We start from the raw sequence: 19,033 nt of genomic DNA on the forward strand, positions 1-19,033 counted from the left end.
TCCCTCATCTGAAGCTGAGAAAACAGGCAACCCTATTCAGTGAATAAAAATGGGAAATGCATTGGAGTCTAGATACAGTATCTTTGTAGTAATAAAAGCAGTAGTACAGATTTACTGGTGAAGGAGTTTTAACTGTAATACTGTGGAATAGTAGGTTATTTTGTGTTCAAGAGCTACATTTATCACAAAAATGATGATATACAAATCACTTCCATATCACAAAATGTTCTTGGTCAAAATTGGCTTGAGGCAAGTGATATCTTCGAGTAAACAGTATATGAAGACCATATCTTAAAATGATAGATCACCTAATTTTGTTCTGACAGAGGTTTTTGCTGCAACAAACATCTGTCACTGAAATACCAATTCAGAGATATGGAAGCCAAATTGTGGAGGTTTTCTAGTATTTGTCACTCCTAACTTAAGAATGCTACTGTTAGTTTTCTAGATATTTGAAGATAGTAGGCAGCTTGCAGTTTAAGCACCCTAACGTGTGTAGTTAAGCATTTTAAGAGACATAAGCATCTCTGAATGCAGATTAGCAGATTCTGAAGTGCTCCGCATTGATTCCGCGCTGTAAATGCAAAGCTGATTTGCTGCTGATGCTGCATACAAATGGAATGAAAACATAGTGAAAACATAGCTGTTGTGGTGGCAGAGGAGAGGGTAAGATATTGGATGAACTGAACGTGTCATTATTAACCCCACTGCAGGGCAATGGGCGTAAAGTTACACGTAGGGTTGGAACTGAAGCAGAAGTCATTGTGAAGCTTTTGGTGTGGGATTGGCAGGAGCCATTTAATTTGAGTGTCTTCCTTTACACACTTAGTCAGCATAAAGAAAACCTTTCCAATGTGAAAAATGCAAATACGATATTCTTAGTTGCTTTGTTGTTTGTTTTTTTTTTCCCATTCCTTTTTAAATGGTGCTCTGCTATAGTCAAAACGAGTAAGGGTCTGAGAGAGTTCTCATTGCTTGTCATGTATTCTGTAATGCAGATTTCTCAACGTCCATTTGAATTTCTCTGGTTGAAGGTAACGTGGGGAATGGGGTAACCCTGTTCAATCTAGACTATATATATGTAGTAATGAACATGTGAGAAGCAGGATTGGAGTTGTGCTGTCAGTACTCGTAATTACCTAAAGCTTTCTGCTGCATTATTTTAGAAACAGATTTCAAGAGTCTTTGCTTTTGGTTTTGGGAGCCAAGTTGGGAAATGCATTGGAAAAACCCCAGGAGTAACCAACCGCTGGGTGAGCTGCAGCTGGAGCAGAACTTACAGTGATCTGCTGCCAGTGACTGGGACTGGAGGTGTCAGATGGAGTTCCAGTCATTATTCACATTAAGTCCTAGAGTCTTAGAATGGCCTGGGCTGGAAGGGACCTCAAGGTTCATGAAGCTCCAAGCCCCCTGCCAGAGGTTCACATTTCATACCAGCCCAGGCTGCCCAGGGCCCCATCCAACCTGGCATTGGATGCCTCCAGGGATGGACGGGGCATCCACAGCCTCTCTGGGCAGCTGTGCCAGCACCTCACCACTCTCAGAGTAAAGAAATTCCACCTGATATCTGACCTGAATCTTCTCTCCTTCAACTTAAAACCATTTTCCCTCATCCTACTATTATCTACCATTTCAAAGAGTTGAGTTCCCCCCTGTTCATAGGCTCCCTTTAGGTATTGGAAGGGTAATCTGAAGTATAATTAGAGATCAGTTTTTGTGATATAGGAGTTAAAAGGAGAATTTGCCTTCAACAGTAATAATACATATTTGTTTATTATGTCAAACATAACAAGAAATCAACAAAGAACCACGGAATCACAGAATGGCCTGGGTTGCAAAGGCCCACAGTGCTCATCCAGCCCCAACCCCCTGCTATGTGCAGGGTCACCCACCAGCAGCCCAGGCTGCCCAGAGCCACATCCAGCCTGGCCTTGAATGCCTGCAGGGATGGGGCATCCACAGCCTCCTTGGGCAACCTGTTCCAGTGTGAAATGTAGTTTCTTCTGCATAGCTTTGATTCACCCCTTAATCTGTCCTTGTTAAAGTCAAGATCTCATCTCGGCACTTGTTGGATTCGGACCCCGAACTGACAAGCTGCGTAAAGGAAAACCTGACACAAATATTGAGGGGAAAATAATGCGGTTGAATGTGAGGAGGAATGAATCTGGATGTACGAGGTTGCACCTCTGCCGTTGGGTGCCCACTGTCAGCACAGCAGCTGTGCAGGAGGAGGGAGCTGCTGGGGCAGCAGCCTGGCTCTGCTCAGCACATGGGTGTGCAGGAGCAGGCGGTGCTGCGGTTGCTGGGCAGTAGCTGGTGAGGGATGCACAGCACATTGCTACACAAACCCTGGCTTTGTGGGAAGGGAAGAACGGGTTAAAGAATTCATAAAAAATGAAGGATCCTAATATTAAAGTGGGGGAAAATGCGGGTGAATGACATATTTTTTACACACCTCAACTGTCAACATTTCTAATCAAATCATCCAGCCTTCTTGCTTCTTAAATGATACAAGCAATATTTCCTGTAATAAACACCCCTAAGTCTAATGAGAGGCCCTAAGGCAACTTCAAATGTATGAATTCATTATAATTGAACAACATAATCTGCAGGGCAAAGATGCCTGCTACCCAGTCTTTTAACTTCGCACGGCTTGGGTGTTCTATGAAAAATGTTATACATTTTGTTTACAATGTATTGCCGCTATTTGAAGCATTGTATGTTCCTGTAGTACATAAGATGGGGACGCGTAATGGAGGAAAAATCAAGGAGGCAATCTTTCATTTTGTTCTTGTATGAAAAATTCAAAAGAGTGAAAACTCACCCAGAGAAATTTTGCAAGCGTATTATTTTCCGATGTTTCGATCAATTTGTCTGTCAACCATGCTGAGAGGTGGAAGGGGCCAGCAAAAGCAATTTAGCTTGTGAGGTCCAAACCAGAAATGTTTTAGGAAACCTTGTCACATGTTATTTTTTTATATTAGAACCGCTGTGGTTTTTATTTGCCGGTCGTATTATGAAGAGAAATTGGTATCAATCATCTAAATCACCTATGAATATCTGATATAACTATTACTTTTGTGTGCATATAAATAAGGGGGAAATATTTAAATGAAGCTTTTAAAGCGTAAGGAAAACCTTTGGGTGAGACAACAGGCTCCCCACTCAGCTTTTCCCATTTAAAAAATACACTGCGCATTTTAATTGATTGTACCCAAGTGACATCATACTGAATCATCTTGCATACGAACATATTGACCTCTCTGTGGCTTTAATTAAGCTATGATTGCTTTATGATAAGTTTGCCGTGGATTGATAGGTGTGCCAGCTGATGTTTAAACTGGACGCGCTCTGTGTGTATGTAGCTGGGTAAGGCAGCGAGTGCAGGAGAGAGATTAATCCTCTCATCTGGGGGGGTGTATTTGTTAGCACAATAAATACGGTTCCTGTCGCTGGTGGGCTGTTGTGTGTGCGGTTGGAAATGGGAAGAAAGGGAGCAGAGTCCTGGGCTGTCCTGGTTGGTTCATGCAATTTCAGAGAGTGGGGTGGGGAGAGTTTGTATAACGATGAGATTTCAACGCAAGTTTTCCTTCTGATGAAGCAGATTGGTGCAGGAAATCCAGGGCGCTTCTGTAGGAAAGTTCATCGTTCATTGTCTGTAGAATTAAATACAAATCAGAACTGTTGCCTTACATTAAGTGCCCGATGGTGTTTTTTGTATGTGGCTGAGTGTGTTTGTAGGGTTTGAAACACACAAACGTGGTTAGCTGGGCAGAAAATGAGCAGCTTTGTGTAGCTGAGATGGTAAAATGCGAGGGTGGGTGGCATTAATGGTGTGGCCTAAATCCAGGCTGCCACAGCCCTTCCTGAGAGGGTTGATCGTGAAGGGGGAAGGAATGTCGTTTTGTCAGTAGGTGGAGATGTAAAATAAAAGCAAATGGGAGATCAGGTGAAAGATTTCAGCTAGAGGAGGAGTGATGAGCTCCTTCTTCCAGTCTCAACAGCAACAGTGGTGGAGCCAGACAGTGGCTCTGTTCGAAAGGGAAAAGAAGACTTTAGAGGAAGAGCTGTAGAATGCTTTGACTTGGAGCAGGAAACGTGGCATACAGTAATTGTGTCTTTATGAAGCACTGCTACAAAAGCAGTGAGAAAATCATGATGTGAAAGAGTGCACTGAGCACAGACAGGCAGCTGGGGGGGAAGATGGAAATGTAAAGAATAGGAAAGAAAAGGAATAATATCATACAACATCCAGCAGGTGAGGGCAACGGTGCTCAGTAAAGGAAAGGTAGAGAACTGCATTCAGTGGACAGAAGGAGCAGACGCAAGGAAGGACAGAGATGCAAGCCCACAACAGAGAGAGAACTCTGTTTCAGTTCATAAACATTATAGAATCCTAGAATGGCCTGGGTTGAAAAGGCCCACAATGTTCATCCACTTCCAACCCCCTGCTGTGTGCAGGGTCACCAACCAGCAGCCCAGGCTGCCCAGAGCCACATCCAGCCTGGCCTTGAATGCCTGCAGGGATGGGGCATTTTAGTGACCTAAATAACACTTTTTGATAATTACAGATTATTCATTTTAAAATCTATGCGCTGTTTAATTACCAATTTTCCTACTGTTTGTTAAGATGACTCGCTGCATATTATCATCTGAAGCTGGTATATTTATTTGATTTTCTCTTAAACCCAATCTCAGTTCTGATCGCCTGTACCCTGTGAATTCTAAAAATGGGAATTTTCTGGAAAAGTCAGAAATAAATGTGTCACAGCAGACCAAGTCACATGCAAGTGGTGGAAAATGATGTGCTGTATTAGCCAGATATGACAGCCTTTGAGTTTGGAAAGATTAAATTCAAGATGATTTGCTAGGGAAGTCGGTTGTGTAATTATTTGTAGTGGATGTCGTGGGTAGGAATTTATTGCTGTTCAGATAAATTTATACTCTCCAAAATAGATATGGTGTGTTTTCCCTATTCCCAGCACGCAGACGTGAGTCTGGCAATGGGGAACAGAAATTTTAGTGCTTTTAATATTCCTCATACTGTGTTTTAGAACAGTTCTGCTTTTTACTCGAGCATTCCACTAGCAAATTAATACAGTTTCCTGTTGACCTTCAGTGATTTAGCGCTTTCTTTTGCTTTCTTTTGATTATTTCTGAGTGTGACTTTGTGTTTGTGCTCCGGCTACAAGAAATCTCAGCATCCGTGGATTTCAGAAGGGAAACGTCCTCTCTAAATTTCCTTATAATTGAAGTGTTTGGAATGCCTTTATTTTATTCCTGGCCGTATAGAAAGCATTGAATTTTGGTATTTAGGGAAGCTACTCTTCTACATCGTTTGTAGAGAGAGCAGGATAGTGAAACCTTGGATGGGAAAAGGCCTTTTAAAGCCCTGCAGTCTGATTAAACAGTGCGGCCTTACAGCTTTTTAGGGTTTGTGTTGTAGCACCTAAATACCGCAGTATCACTTCCATAGATGGACAACCAGTCATGGCTGTCATTCGTGCCAACTGCAGGCATGGAAATGCTTGCAGAACTGATCAGTTCACTTCAAAAATACTTTTATTTAATTAGTGCTGGTCTCTATGAGAATGTGAGGCAATGGGTGTTTGGGTGGAAAGGTGAAGTTGCTGTTGCCTGTATCTGATAGAAGGCACTGATCTATTATTGCTTTTATTGACTCAGGTTGGAATGCAGGTAGATGTCAGTCCCCTTTCACGGGTGGTGCAGCTTTTATTGCTCAGTCCTTGGGCTTAGGATGGAACTTGGAGGACTTGGACTTAGCAGTTGTTCTCCTGTTGCATTACTAAGCTTTATATAAAGCAGAGGAGTGAAATTCCTGCTGCCTTCCCCGCACATACCACCATCCTGCATGTTTCTACACCAACGTAGCTCTCAGGCTCAGCTCCTCTTTCCTCTTCTGTGCATGGGATGGGTCAGCTCCAGTTTGGTGTCTGCTGTAGCGTGAGCTCTGTGCCTTCAGTCAAGGCCCTCATTTCCTCTCACGTGGCACTTCAGGAGCGTTAACAACTTACTGAGTGCCCCAAGGTCTGGAACTGGGAACTACAGATGTGTTTTTCTGTCTCCACCATCTGGCAGGAAGGATGAATTTTTCTGCCCGGTGTTGTTAAAGAGTTCAGCGCAGCTCAAATTTCTGTTTTATGCTTTATTTTTATTTTTTTTTCCCCAAGATTTTGTTTAGTTTTTACAAAATATTGGTTTATTGAGAGATGTGTTACCCTCAATTGACATATTGACATTTCCAGGAACTGTGGTTATTGTTTTGAGAAATACAATCCTACACTGACAGATTCCTATCATTATTTGGAACCGTTGCTGAGGGTTAGTGAGACAAGCCTCATAAATAATGAAAGTGAATCATATTGGGGAGAACAGCCGTGAGAAACAGCGGAGTGTGCAGTGCTGACACCGGGTAATTTTGGTGCAGCCGTGACATCACGCGGCGTTAATGTCATGCGGGGACGTTGAAACCCTGCGACGTAATTAACTAACTTGTGTCACCACTCTAACCACCCATCGCAGTAATTAGCAGCTTGGCATAACTAGGCCAGCTCTGTGTGCGTCCCCGTGTGCCGCACACCCTGGCAGCAGGCACTGAGGTGCTGCCCGAGCGGGAGATGCTCTCGAACGTGGAATATTTTTACATGGCTTCGAGTAACCTAAATTTCCTCCCCACAGTTGCACAGACTTTATTATTTGACAGCTGTGGAAGAAGTTTCACACTGGACTGGATCTGATTTGCAGTTTTACAGGGAGCAATTGGCAGCAAAGGTAAAAATGAGAAACAAGCCCAGCTCTGGAGGAGTTGCATAACGCAAAGCTCATCAGCGTGGCTGCGGCTTGACCTGGTTTTGGTGCGCGTTCCTCAACTTAGCAGAGAACTCTAATTAACCTCCTGTTAAAATAAGTGAAATCATTTCATTTACTCTGAGCTAACAAATTTCTCCCTGCTGTTATTTCTGGAAGCAGGTAAGTTTAATATCAAATGCCCTTTGCATGCCAGAAATGTGTTTCCATTATTATTTAACCTTATTCCTACAATGATGATGCCTCTGTATGTGCTGCAAAAATGCCAGACTTGAAGAGAGACTAACATACATTGCCATAATTATTTTAATGAGAGAGAATGGGGAAGACACTTCTCTGCCATCTGTCAACAGAAAGCAGTCAGACTGCACGCCGGACTTTATCCACCTAGAAATTGTTCCTCAGTACCGAACAGTGAATTCTCTACTACTACTTCTAGGTCAAGAGCATTTATAATCTTCCCTGGTTCTCTGTGAAGTCTACGAATTATTACTCCAAAGGCGCTCGTTAATTTTGTGGTCTCGCATGCTTAAAATTGAAACTTCCAGCCCGTTCCTGCTCTGTGCGTCAGCGCTCCTCTGCTGTGTTGGATGCACAGAGGGGGCAAATAAGTTGCAGGAGCACATGTGCAACTTCTTAGCATGAAAATACCGCAATCAATAAGTGCTGTAGAAAACGCGGAGGATACCTTGATTTTATTTAACTGATTTCTCACAGGGGTTTTCTAATAAAAATAGAAAACCCATATAATGTGGTTTGCCAGCAGGTGGTTGGAAAACCTGAGGGAAAGGAGGATTGGCAGTTCCTATATTTTTCCATACCGTTATTCTCTCAACTGTTTTCACTATTACTTTAGTGACACAGAACTTGTTTCATACGAAATTACTGGAAGTCAGCAGTTTCACCTGCCCACGTTCAAGCCTTCTTGATGATGCTGTCATCTCGTCAGTCCCATCTTGTCGAGCTTAAGTTGTTTGTTCTTTAAATGTGATTTTTAAAGCCAAAAAGAGGCTGATTTAAAAACAAACGAGTGCAGCAGTTGCAGGGTGATACGCCTCAGTGTTGTGTGCACATGTTTTCATGCTGGAGAAGGTCTTACCCTGCACAGTAAAGCTCCTTAGAGGTGCAGATCACTGCGTGTTGTTCTGCAGAGGCCTCAGGCTGACTTGTGCCACTGAAGGATGTTGTATGGCTGTGCTGCCTTCACTTACTTACGCTGGCCTCCAGCTCTGTCAGTAACCTGCTCAGCGCAGTGCGTAGCACCAGCCTGGACATTTTCCTAACCCTTCCCCAACTCATTGGAAACTAGATAGATGGCGTTTTCCATGTTTCAGGATCCACTTGTTTACTTTCATTCTGTAGACACCATTAGAAATAAGATGGAAAGAGAAAATCACAGAAAAGCCGGAACTTGCAAAACAGCACAACCATCACCACTATTAGTTTTTACCTATAAGTTGCTGCAAGTCACTCTCACATCTTTCTGCACATTCTTAGTTATGAATGACAGATGGGAAGGTCTTCCAAGCATCGTGCCTTGGTGTTGCCTTATCAACAGCCCATTCCACCCTCACACCAGAGGTCTGAGCAATAGAACGGCTCTACAGACAACATCACAACCTTTCCTAAATGCTTTGGAAAACACCAGATCGTATTAAAGTTTTTCATGCTCCCGCTGTTCGTGTTTAGAATAAGGCTGTGTTGCTTGAGGTCTTGTAGGGAGCGCGATTTGCATTTGGAGACTTTGTGATATTGATACTTCTCCAAATACCCAGCTGAAGAACGGTTGATATTTATCTGAAGCTTCAAGTTACTGTGTGTGGAGTCAAAATAAAGTGGAACTAAAGGTTTGCTGCTTTGCTTTCATAGGAAGTCTACAGAAAGATTTGAAAAGCAAAAGCAAACTGAAGTGTGCCAGAAAGGCATTGAAACTTTGTAAATCAGATGTGAAAAAAACCTCAATTTTCCAACAATTTCATCATTTAAAGAAGGTCTAAAACAGAACTTCAATGGCATTTTACTGTGAAGCAGATCAAAAATTACCATGTGCTGCTTCAGTAGATCCTGCTGTGTTTTCAGATGGGTGCTGCAGTTTGAAAACCAGGCAATGGTGACCCTGATTGTGGGATATATATATTTTTTTAGCCCTCTGTTTGTGAGATGTGAATCTTTGTCTTCCTTTCCCTGCTCAGCCACCACAAATCAGGCTCTTCATAGACTGTGTGATATTAATCTCCATGGGGTGGACACCTCCATGCAGGTGCTATAGCTCTCCCCCTCCTCCAGTTAATTCGGGTTTTAATCTCACTTCCTTTGATTTATTTACTTATGTCATGTGCAATGTGTCTGGCTCCTTGCCCTCGCTGTGCTTTCCCCCTCCTCTACATCTGACACATTCTTGCTGTTTCATTGTTCTCCTCACCTCTTGCTTTTGTTCCCTGGGATAAACCTGTTTGATACCGTGTTCTCCAGTGACGGATTTCCTACCGTTTGCTTACTCCGCTTTAACTTTGTCACGTTATTACACAAATTGCTTTTGCTGTTTGCTTCAGTTGAAACATATGAATCAAAATAATACTGCCTGCGATGCGGGGAAATGAGGGCTCTGGCACAGCGACCCTTTGTTTCGTTAAGTTTCCCTAATCACATGGTGACCCCTGGTCTCTTCGTGCTGCAGCTTCCTGGTGTGTTTGTATTCAGTCCTGCTCTGCTCCCTCAATGGGCTGCTGCGAAGTTTATTCACTCTGAGAATATAAGGTTTTGATGGAGGAAAGGGTGAAAGGAGGCTTAATAGTACAGCTGGGTGGATTCTGTCATCGTATGGCAAAATAGCATCTTTGGCAGAATAGCACCCCAAACTGTGTGCTACAGGGCACAGACTGCCCCGTTCTGGTGGGGTCTGGAAAGGTGGTTGGGCTGTAGTGTGGTTACCTGGCATGGAGCTGGTCCCTTGGAGTGGGTGCCAAGAGTTATTCTGTTATATGGGAGCTGCTGGAAGATCCGTCTTGTGATCGTTCATTCTACGTCTGTGCTAAAAACAAAAACCCTGCTTATTTCAGAGTAAGGTATGGGGAGAAGCGTGGTGTGAGCCTTGTAAGGTGCGTGCTGCAATAGTAGTGGTGGGCTTTGGCCATGGGAGAACGCTGCCTGGACAAGGATGGAAAAGGCACCGCTTGTGGTCAGCAGTGGCTTTTTGTAACAGAAATAATGCAAACCCTTCTTTTAGAGATGGAACTCAGTAGTGTAAGGAAGAAAAAAAAAGCTTTTCTAAGGTCTGTTAGTGACTTAATGACCTCCTTCAGAATTATGCTGGTAATCGCTTGGACCATAGGCTAGTTTAGTTCTCTGCCAAAGTAATGGAACAACAGCATCCTGCTGCTCACAGATTGGTCTGAAATGCCTCTAAGCACTGCGCTGGTTGGCCCAGCACCCCTACGTTGGAGCACCAAGCAGAATCACAGAGTAGCATTCTGGAATCATTCAGGTTGGGGGAGAGCACTAGGATCATCTCATCCATCAGCCCATCACCCCCAGCGGGAGCAGTACCAGCTATGTCCGCTAACAGCAAGAGGTGAGCTAGTTACCTAATAAATTAATATCTTTTTTTAATTGCGGTTTAGGAAAATGTTTCATCATTTATCATCCTGTAATCACTTTTCTGTGATGTCTGTGTGCTGAACAGACTTGGAGGTTTGGTGGTAAAACCATGCAATTTCTGTTTGTTTAACCGTGTCCAAACACCTCTGCTCTACTGGCCTTAGTTAAACTTCTCGGTACTTCCTTGCAGAGGAAATAAGATCTGTTTATCATCTACTCAAATGCCTATATCATTATTCAAGCTACACGTCTGAGGTCAAAGATAATATCGCTTTTTCAGCAATACAGCAGTAGATGATCCAATAGGAATAGCAGTTTTCCTAAAATAAAGGCAAAGTTTGTTTTTTATAGGGCAAAAATGGGAGAAGATAGCAAATGGAGAGTTAATTAGATTATATAAAGTTAGCATGTCGGGCCTTTTGGTTAGAGCGGAGGCAGAGCCGAGTTCCTTTGGTTGCAGGGGTTAAGCGAGATGGAAATCTCACCTTGTCTGTCTCCGAGCTGCTGCCAGACTGTCTGTCTGTCAGACCCTCGTTACTTCACAGGAGACAAATCTAGAGGAAAACAAGGCAAAAGGTTTTCTTTGTCTTGCGTACTTGAGTATTTCCACTAACCTAGGTGGCTGTCTGGTTATTTTTCAGTAGTCTTTTATTCCTTTTCCTGCTCTGTGCTGTTTCAACATTGCTTTCGCCCAGTTTCGTTGGACGTGTTTTAAAGCCTTAACGCCCCAAATTATTGCATCTTTTCCATGAACGCCTTCTCACATAAAATCTCATTACCATGCAAATAGAAATAGTTCCTGTTGCCGTGCAGACAAATGTTACTGTCCACATTACAACTTCTTGAACCATAGCTTAATGCTAACCATCACATTTGTAACAAATGCGGCTCGTGTACAGGAAAGAGCAGTTTTGATTGCCTGGAAGTGGGTAGGAAATGTCAGCCCAAGCCCTGAAATTTTAGCAGCTGAGTCTGTATTGCAGCACAGCAGTGAATCCATCTGATAGTACAAATGGGATTCAGTTGTTACTGGTTTGTGTGTCATAATCTTTGGTGATGATGAGGGTTGTAGGGATGCAAATGTAAGTTTGTTATGTTGAAGGCACCAACTTTATCTTATGGCAGCAACAGGAAAGGCGTGTTGGATGTGAGACAAGTGACTGGTCAGGTTTTTCATACGAGTTTATATGTACTAAAAACACTCATTTTGTGGGTTCTACACAAGTAATGGTGTCAGATTTGGTTGCTACGATCATTAGACTGTATTAAAGATCAATTAATGCACACTGAATGTATATTTGCTGCTCGTGCTCTGCTCTTTCTAGAATTGTTCGCCTTGTATTTTCTGTGGTTATTTACTGTCCCTTTCTTGTAGAAGAACAAAAATGGGAAGTCCAATGTCTTAGAAAATGATAGCTTCCCAGGGCCAATTGCCTTCATCCTTTAAAGTGTGAATTCCAGTGTGTGGTTGGTCCGTGATGTTTTGATGGGGGGGATGCTGGGCCACATCCCTGTTCTGCTGACTCCTCTCTTCTGACACCTCATCCAAGAAAGCAACGCTTTGCATTGTGAATTTTCTTAGAAACAGGCTCTTCTTTTCCAAAGCATCTCCCCTATGTTCTGTTCTAACTTATTTGTTAGGGAGAGGCTTTTATCGAAGCATAGTATACGTTACGATCTCTCTTCAAAAAGGGATTTCAGGTAAGCAGCATGTCTTTATGTTCAGGAGGTCATTTATGCATTATATAAATATATATACTTTTATACACACACACCTATATACATATCTCAAAGACAGAAAAAAGTACTTCAATAGTTTGTTAACTTAATAAAAACTGCTTGGAATCTTTTGTTCCGCTCTGTTAAATCAAGGTTTTGGTTGTGTGAGAGTGATTGCTGTTTCTATAAAATGAACTACTATTTTAAATGATTTTTGGAGTATTTTCAATGTTTTCAACTGTTAGCATTGCTTTGAGATGTACGATACCACTTTCCTGATAAGAATTCCCTGCTAAGCTGTAGTGTGATGGATGTTATTGGGGAAAAACGTGGCTAAGCAGATGAGTTTTCTTCAGCTGTAAATACAGGATATCTTGTGTTTTTGGAGCATTCTCTTTGTAACAAAGTCACAGTTTGAAGTTCTGGATTTGATAACTGTAGATATTAATATGGGTTAGGAAGTCAGAAATCGCCGTGAGAGCCTTGTCCCCTGGATTCCCCAGTGCCAGAATATTTTTCTGGGAAGCAAAATTGCCTTTTTCATGAAAGAGGCAGAGTGTCACCAACTATGGATGAGTGCGATCAGTTGTCTCATGAGACCGTGTCACGGAATTTTTATTCCTGCCTCCAAACTGTGGCACAGTTCCCTCTTCACCTCTCAAATTGAATGAAATAAGACGCTTTCTGTCTTAACATTTCAAAATCCTCCAGTGCTCCCAGTCCCTCTTTGTCAGACACACTTGGGTATTTTTCTCCTTTTTATTGACTAAAATAACTGGAGGCATTATCTTCTACTATGAGACTTGTTGACTAAGTATTCAATGTGAATTTCTGCTGTCCTTGGCTGAGGAACCATCTGCCCTCGGGAACACACAACTGCAGTGCAGCCCTCAGTAGTTTTCCACTGGATTCAGTGTGACCTGTTTGAATCTGCACGGTTGGGTTTTCTTAATATGTGTATCAACTCTTAGACCTAGAACTTTACATAAAGTATTGGATTTGGAGCATAACCCCATCTACACATCCGGCGTCTGACTTTGCTTTCGGTTACTTCCCTAGTTGCTTCCTTAGTGATAACTTGTGCAAACTGCTCTCGTGGTCTGCAGTTTACTGTTCAGTTTCTTCTGTTTCTGCCATTCGAGACACTGGCATGGCGTGAGATTTGGTAGGGATTGATTTCCTCCACCAAATTAGGTGTTTTTAGATAAATAACTCTAACTATGCAAGTATCCGATACCAGACAAGAAGTTTGTTTTCTAAGTCAAACGGCCACATTCTTCAGCGTGCAGCTGGGTCCCCATAGCTTTGTGGTACTGAATCCTTTCTCTTAGTGAAGCATTGAGTTAAAGCCTTCCCTTCCCGTGAGAGCAGAGCTCTTTCCCTTCAGATCTTGAAGTTACATCTGTTGGCCACTCATAACCCTCCCATCTCTTTTGGCCAGAATGGCTTTAGTTTTAGCAGAGATTATTCAAATCTATAAACAAGATTTATTTCGTATAAATTCCAGCAATATTGATGACTTCCTGTAATTAATCTTTGGTATTTATTTTTGTTAAAATGAGTGCTCTGGTAATAATAACAAGATGCAAAAGGTCCCTAATCTCCCCCATAGGCAGAAACTCCCCTTCAAGCTGTCAAAGGATATTTCCTCCTTCTAAAGCCTGACCTGCACTGTAGGAACATGCAATGAAGGTGAAAGGAGGGAATTTCCAAGCTTGGGAATTACTGAAGGATGGGTGATAGGTATTGCGTAAATGAAAGCTATGTTCCCTCACTCCTTGCCTGGTTGTGGTTGGACTTGATGGTCTTGAAGGTCTTTTCTGACCTGAGCAGTTCTATGATTTGCACAGCTTGGCTGTGGGGCTGTGGTAGCATCTGGAGAGGGATCCTCACTAGTTCTGAGCTATTACAGAATCACTGAATGGCCCAAGTTGGAAGGGACCTCACGGATCACAAATCTCCAACCCCTCCCTGCCACAGGCAGGTCCACCAACCTCCAGATCTAATACCAGACCAGGCTGTCCAGGGCCCCATCCAACCTTGAGCTGTTGGCTGCTGTGCAGATTGTGATGACTGGTATCCCAGCTCCATAGAAACATTGCTTTCCCTGCAAGTGGCTTCCTAGAAATCCTCATTGGTGCCCCAGAGTCACTCGAACAGCTCAGAAATAATAGTGACATCTGGGGAGCACTGCTGGAACAAAAGAACCATCCTAGGCTTCCCCAAGTGAAACTTGGATGCTGGAATCTTAGGGCAACAAAGAAACAGCTCATGCAGTTGTTTGTTTGTTTTTGTGGGAGGAAGGAGCATTTCCAGCTCCAGCAGGAAGCCCAGCTTTCAGCAGTGGAAAAGAGAGTTTTCTTTCCAGTTTTTGCTCCAGCCTCCTATGGGTGAAGGACTGGAGGACTCTATATCCTGTGCTACTGTAAGCCTGCATCATAAATAGAGCAGAACATCAGGCATAAAAAGCCAAGAGCCAAGTGTTGTTATTGGCTGAAAGCGTCTGTATTTACAGTTGCGTGCAGACAGCTGAATCTGAAGTAAATTCTTATAATTATGCACCTCTGAAAAATAAAATCAAAGTGTAAAACTTGACATACTCTCAACTATAATAGTGTGAAAAACACTGTTCTGAGGGGATGAGAAATATGTATTTGTGCATTTTAGACTATTCTCACATGGGGAAGATGAGAAGTGGCAGCAGAACTGCAAACAGAGGCCGTGCACCCCACGCTCTGCTTCACGGGCTGCTCCCAGCACCGCTGCTGTTGTTTGCTGAAAGAATTGCTGTTAGAAAAAACCCACGTGCTCAAGTTGTAATGAATCCAACAGGCTGAGCGGCTCTTCCTTGGCATGTCTGATGGAGGCCGGACGGTAAATGAGATCTCCAGCATGCTTTGGTTCGTTGGGTTTTGGGTGTCTGAGATGGAAGTCCCTGCAGCCCCTTTGTGGACCGTGTGGTTTGCTCACGGTGTGAAGGTGTTGTGCTTCTTGCTGCCTGTCCAAGGGTTTGACCCATTTTTGGTCAATGGGGCCAGGAGAGGAGGTTGAAGCCTTGGAGTGCAGCAGCGCAATTCAGTGTTGATAAAGCAATCGTTATGTTTTCTAAGTATTCACTGTGTCAGCAATATGTGCATTCCAGAATCAAGGAAGTTTTCCTTTGTCTTTCCATAGAAGAAGTACCAAGATGTGGGATTTGAGTCTCAGGACAGTTAGTTGGGTTTAGTGTCAGTGAATTACACTGAATAATCCAATCCTAAAACTTTTGATGGCCATAACCATTGAAAATACAGTACTACATTTCACTGTGGCTATCAGTTTTAAGGAGATTCCTCTCTTTTTAGGCTTTGTGAAGTAGGTTAGCACGTAGGTCATGTTTATTCTGACCACCCACCCATTCTTGGAAGGTGCAAAAGATACAACCAGGATACTGAAAAGCCCAAAACTTCATGGAACCTTTTGGTTTTTTTTGGTAAGGAGGGTTTGTTTGACAGGGACGCTCATTTTCCTTACAGCTAAGTACTGTCATCAGCATTAAAAGTGATGAGTTCCCTACCCAGGTGCTATAAGGGGGCACAGAAGACCTGCACGTGTAGCAGAGAATAAGCTGAAAATATTTCAGAAATGTTTTAATCATCTCTGTTGCTCAGGCCTAAGGTCATCTCAAGTATTTGGAACGTGCAATAATTGGGAAGAAACACCAAGTAAGAAACTTTTCCCATAGTAAACTCATGTTAATGTGGATTAAGGATCGCTATTTCCTGATTTCTGGGTATGAAGTAAGTTTATCTTCACATGGCAGTTCTCAAAGATTCATTACAGAAGACTATTTTGACTTCCTTTGCCCTAATCCCACTAACATAAAAGAAGGGATACTGTGTGCTTAGAATAGTCATAGAGCAGTAATAAATTTCTACCTGCTCTGAACACGGGAATTAAAAGAAACAAATCACTCCTTTCCTGCCTACATTTTTTAATAGGAGAGGATTTGTAGTATGAGAGGTTTGTGTTTTCGTTTAGCTCGTGTGAGGCAAGAGGAGAGAGTTCCACCTTTAAATGTCAGAGCAGGGAAGTGGACTTGTTTATCTTCTGGCGGCTATCTGGAATACAAGAAATGCCATAGTAGTGTTCAGATTAATTATTTAATCTGGTATTTCTGCAAACTCGTATTAATCTCTTCTCCCACCCCTCGAGAAAAGAGTTTAAAGATCTCCAGCTCAAGAAGAAAGGAGAACGAGGGCAGCTGATGTCTAAGGAGGTGTGAAAGGAACAGTACTGACACACAAGGACAAAATAAGGAAGTATTGCACAAAATACGATGAGATTAGCAACAGATGAACAGAAAGGAATTGGTGAGTGCATTAGTAATAAGGGGAAGACCAAGTAAAGCGTTTAGTCTGCTACTTGAGGGAAGCAGGGAGCTATTAGCAAATGAGACTGAAGTGTTCAATGACTTCTTGCATTTGTTTTCAATTAAAAAAAAAAAGTAATAAAAGTGAGCAGATGGTTAGCACAATTAATACCGGCAGAAAAAGGGATAGGATCTGGGCCTAGGAGATCCAAAGTCCTGCATGTTTTAAAAGGCCTGATGATTTTAATCTGAGGATACTTAAGGGGCTGGGTAAAGCACTTGTAGTCACACCAGCAGGGCTTTTGGGATGGCTGGGGAGGCTGGGTCAATACTCAGGTCAATAGGGAGAGGCATGGGTGGAGTATAAAGTTAAGCTGGGAAGTAGTTCTTTGTTCTAAGCTTCCATAGGGTGATGATGAGGAAGGATGGAGCAATCTGCATGGCATATTCTGCTTGTATCCATCTATCTTTTGCATTTAGGGCTCTTTATATAAGTGAGATGTTTTGATTTTCTGTATGATTTTAGACATCTTCGGGTGGTGTTCGTGCCACCTCCTGAAGAAATGCCTCAAGGTAGCACAGTTGCTAAATATGCAGGTGGCATCAAGCTGGGAGGGAAGGCAGGTGTAATACGAAATGGAGTTGGTGTTTAAAGCAATTCTCACCTTGTGACAAAATGACCTTAAGTAGAGGTGGTGCAGCTGAAGATTGTCAGGTTACAACCAAAGCTTTACTGGGACTGATCAGCGCTGAGTATGAGATGGCTCAGCAGGAGGGGCACACGAGTGGTCGGTGAAGTCCTGCTGGTTTTAGGATAAGGTGCTCTGTGTTGGGATGTGTGCAGAGTAATATACCCAATTGAGTCAACTGGAAATCAGATGAGGAGGGGGTTCTGCAAAGGCTGTGCTCAGGACTGGAATGCATTGTGTATGAAGGGGAGGAAATTACCTGCTGAGATGTCTGTGCTGAGGGCTGTTATGGCAGATGACTTTCCAGAACCTTGTGATGGAACAGGGGGGAATGGTTTTAAACTGAGATGGGGGAGGTTTAGGTTGGGTATGAGAAGGAAGTTTTTCACCCAGAGGGTGGTGACGCACTGGAACAGGTTGCCCAAGGAGGCTGTGGATGCCCCATCCCTGCAGGCATTCAAGGCCAGGCTGGATGTGGCTCTGGGCAGCCTGGGCTGCTGGTTGGTGACCCTGCACACAGCAGGGGGTTGGAACTGGATGAGCACTGTGGGCCTTTGCAGCCCAGGCCATTCTAGGATTCTATATTTGCTTAGTTGGTTGGATTTCTGACTTCTAGGCATTTGTTAGTTGCAATCAATTTTATTTTATTATTATTATTTGTGTATTTTTTACCATTGCGATAACATTTATTTGAACCAGAAGCGCAACTTTATGGCCAGACTGAAGTTACATTCAGAATTTAATTTCCAAACTCTCAGCCACCCTGCACAGAAGTTGAAAAGGCTTAAATAATAATGGAATAAAAAGAAATCAAGGAGACGCAGCAAGAGAGATCGTTTAATTAGATTATAGTGCTAGTGATTAGGAAACAGTGTATAGATAGTGCTACCTTCAAGTATCTGGTGTTTGGGGTCATACCAAGTTCTACTTAAAAATGTGTATTCTGTGATAGATTACCGCATGTATTGCTGTATAACTGGTTTACTTTCTGGAGTTACTGTGCACATGTACCCATATATAATGGTATCATAAAGTGAAGTGCATGAAAAATGTGCTCTATGTAGAATTGTGGAGGCCACCATAAATAAATATGGTGCCTTTCTTTATCATCAGTATTACAGACCATATGATTTCCTCACTGCTTCAGGAAGAATTCAATAATTTAAGGCTTTTAGCAGTCTTGCCAGTGTCTTTGGTTTGTCTCAAGTTGTTCATCCAACCCAGTGATATCTTTTATTATCGTGGCTGGGTTCCACTTGAGTTGGCTCAGTGTTTTAAGATAGATGTTGCAATTAAATACTGCTAGTCCTCAATTAAGAAATGGTTTCATTAAATTCTAAATGAAAAATTAAGGATTTCATTGGGAAAGTATTAAAAATAACAAGTAAAGGTAGCAACAGTTTTAATTGTGATGCAGAGTGGCAGGAGAGTCTTGATGCGTACACAGTCTGTCTAAATTTGGTCAATGCTGTGTGCCCCACTGACTCCATGTCACGCTAACCAGGCTTCAGTGACTTTCAGATGGCATTTAGTGGTGTATCTGAGGGAGATTTCCAGCTGGATTGTCCTTCAGAGGGTCTCCAGATTAACCAAACAGGTCTCCGCAAAGCTATGTTGACTGGAAAGGTTTCCTTCATTCTTTTGCTCTGGATGTTAAAGCTCTTGCTTTCCCTCTCACCCTGATAGTTTCCATTTGCCATTCCATTGGATGGAAGAATTTGTGGCATCGCATCTGGTTTGAGCTTCAGAATAGTCTACATTTTACAATGCAAAGCTGTTGCCCTGGATGCTGGTGCCATGTACTCTCTTATTTTTTCTTTTTTTTCTTTTCTTTTTCTTTTTTTTCTTT

The 19,033-nt window shown here is 42.6% G+C and overlaps 1 protein-coding gene across 1 annotated transcript in view; it reads left to right on the forward strand.

Annotated features, from left to right (window-relative positions):
- Nucleotides 1–19,033, forward strand: part of MGMT (O-6-methylguanine-DNA methyltransferase) — a 123,851-nt gene that overhangs the window by 34,123 nt on the left and 70,695 nt on the right. The gene's annotated exons all lie outside the window — the stretch shown is intronic.

The sequence above is a fragment of the Excalfactoria chinensis genome, chromosome 6, assembly GCF_039878825.1.
Source record: "Excalfactoria chinensis isolate bCotChi1 chromosome 6, bCotChi1.hap2, whole genome shotgun sequence".
Taxonomy (NCBI): domain Eukaryota; kingdom Metazoa; phylum Chordata; class Aves; order Galliformes; family Phasianidae; genus Excalfactoria; species Excalfactoria chinensis.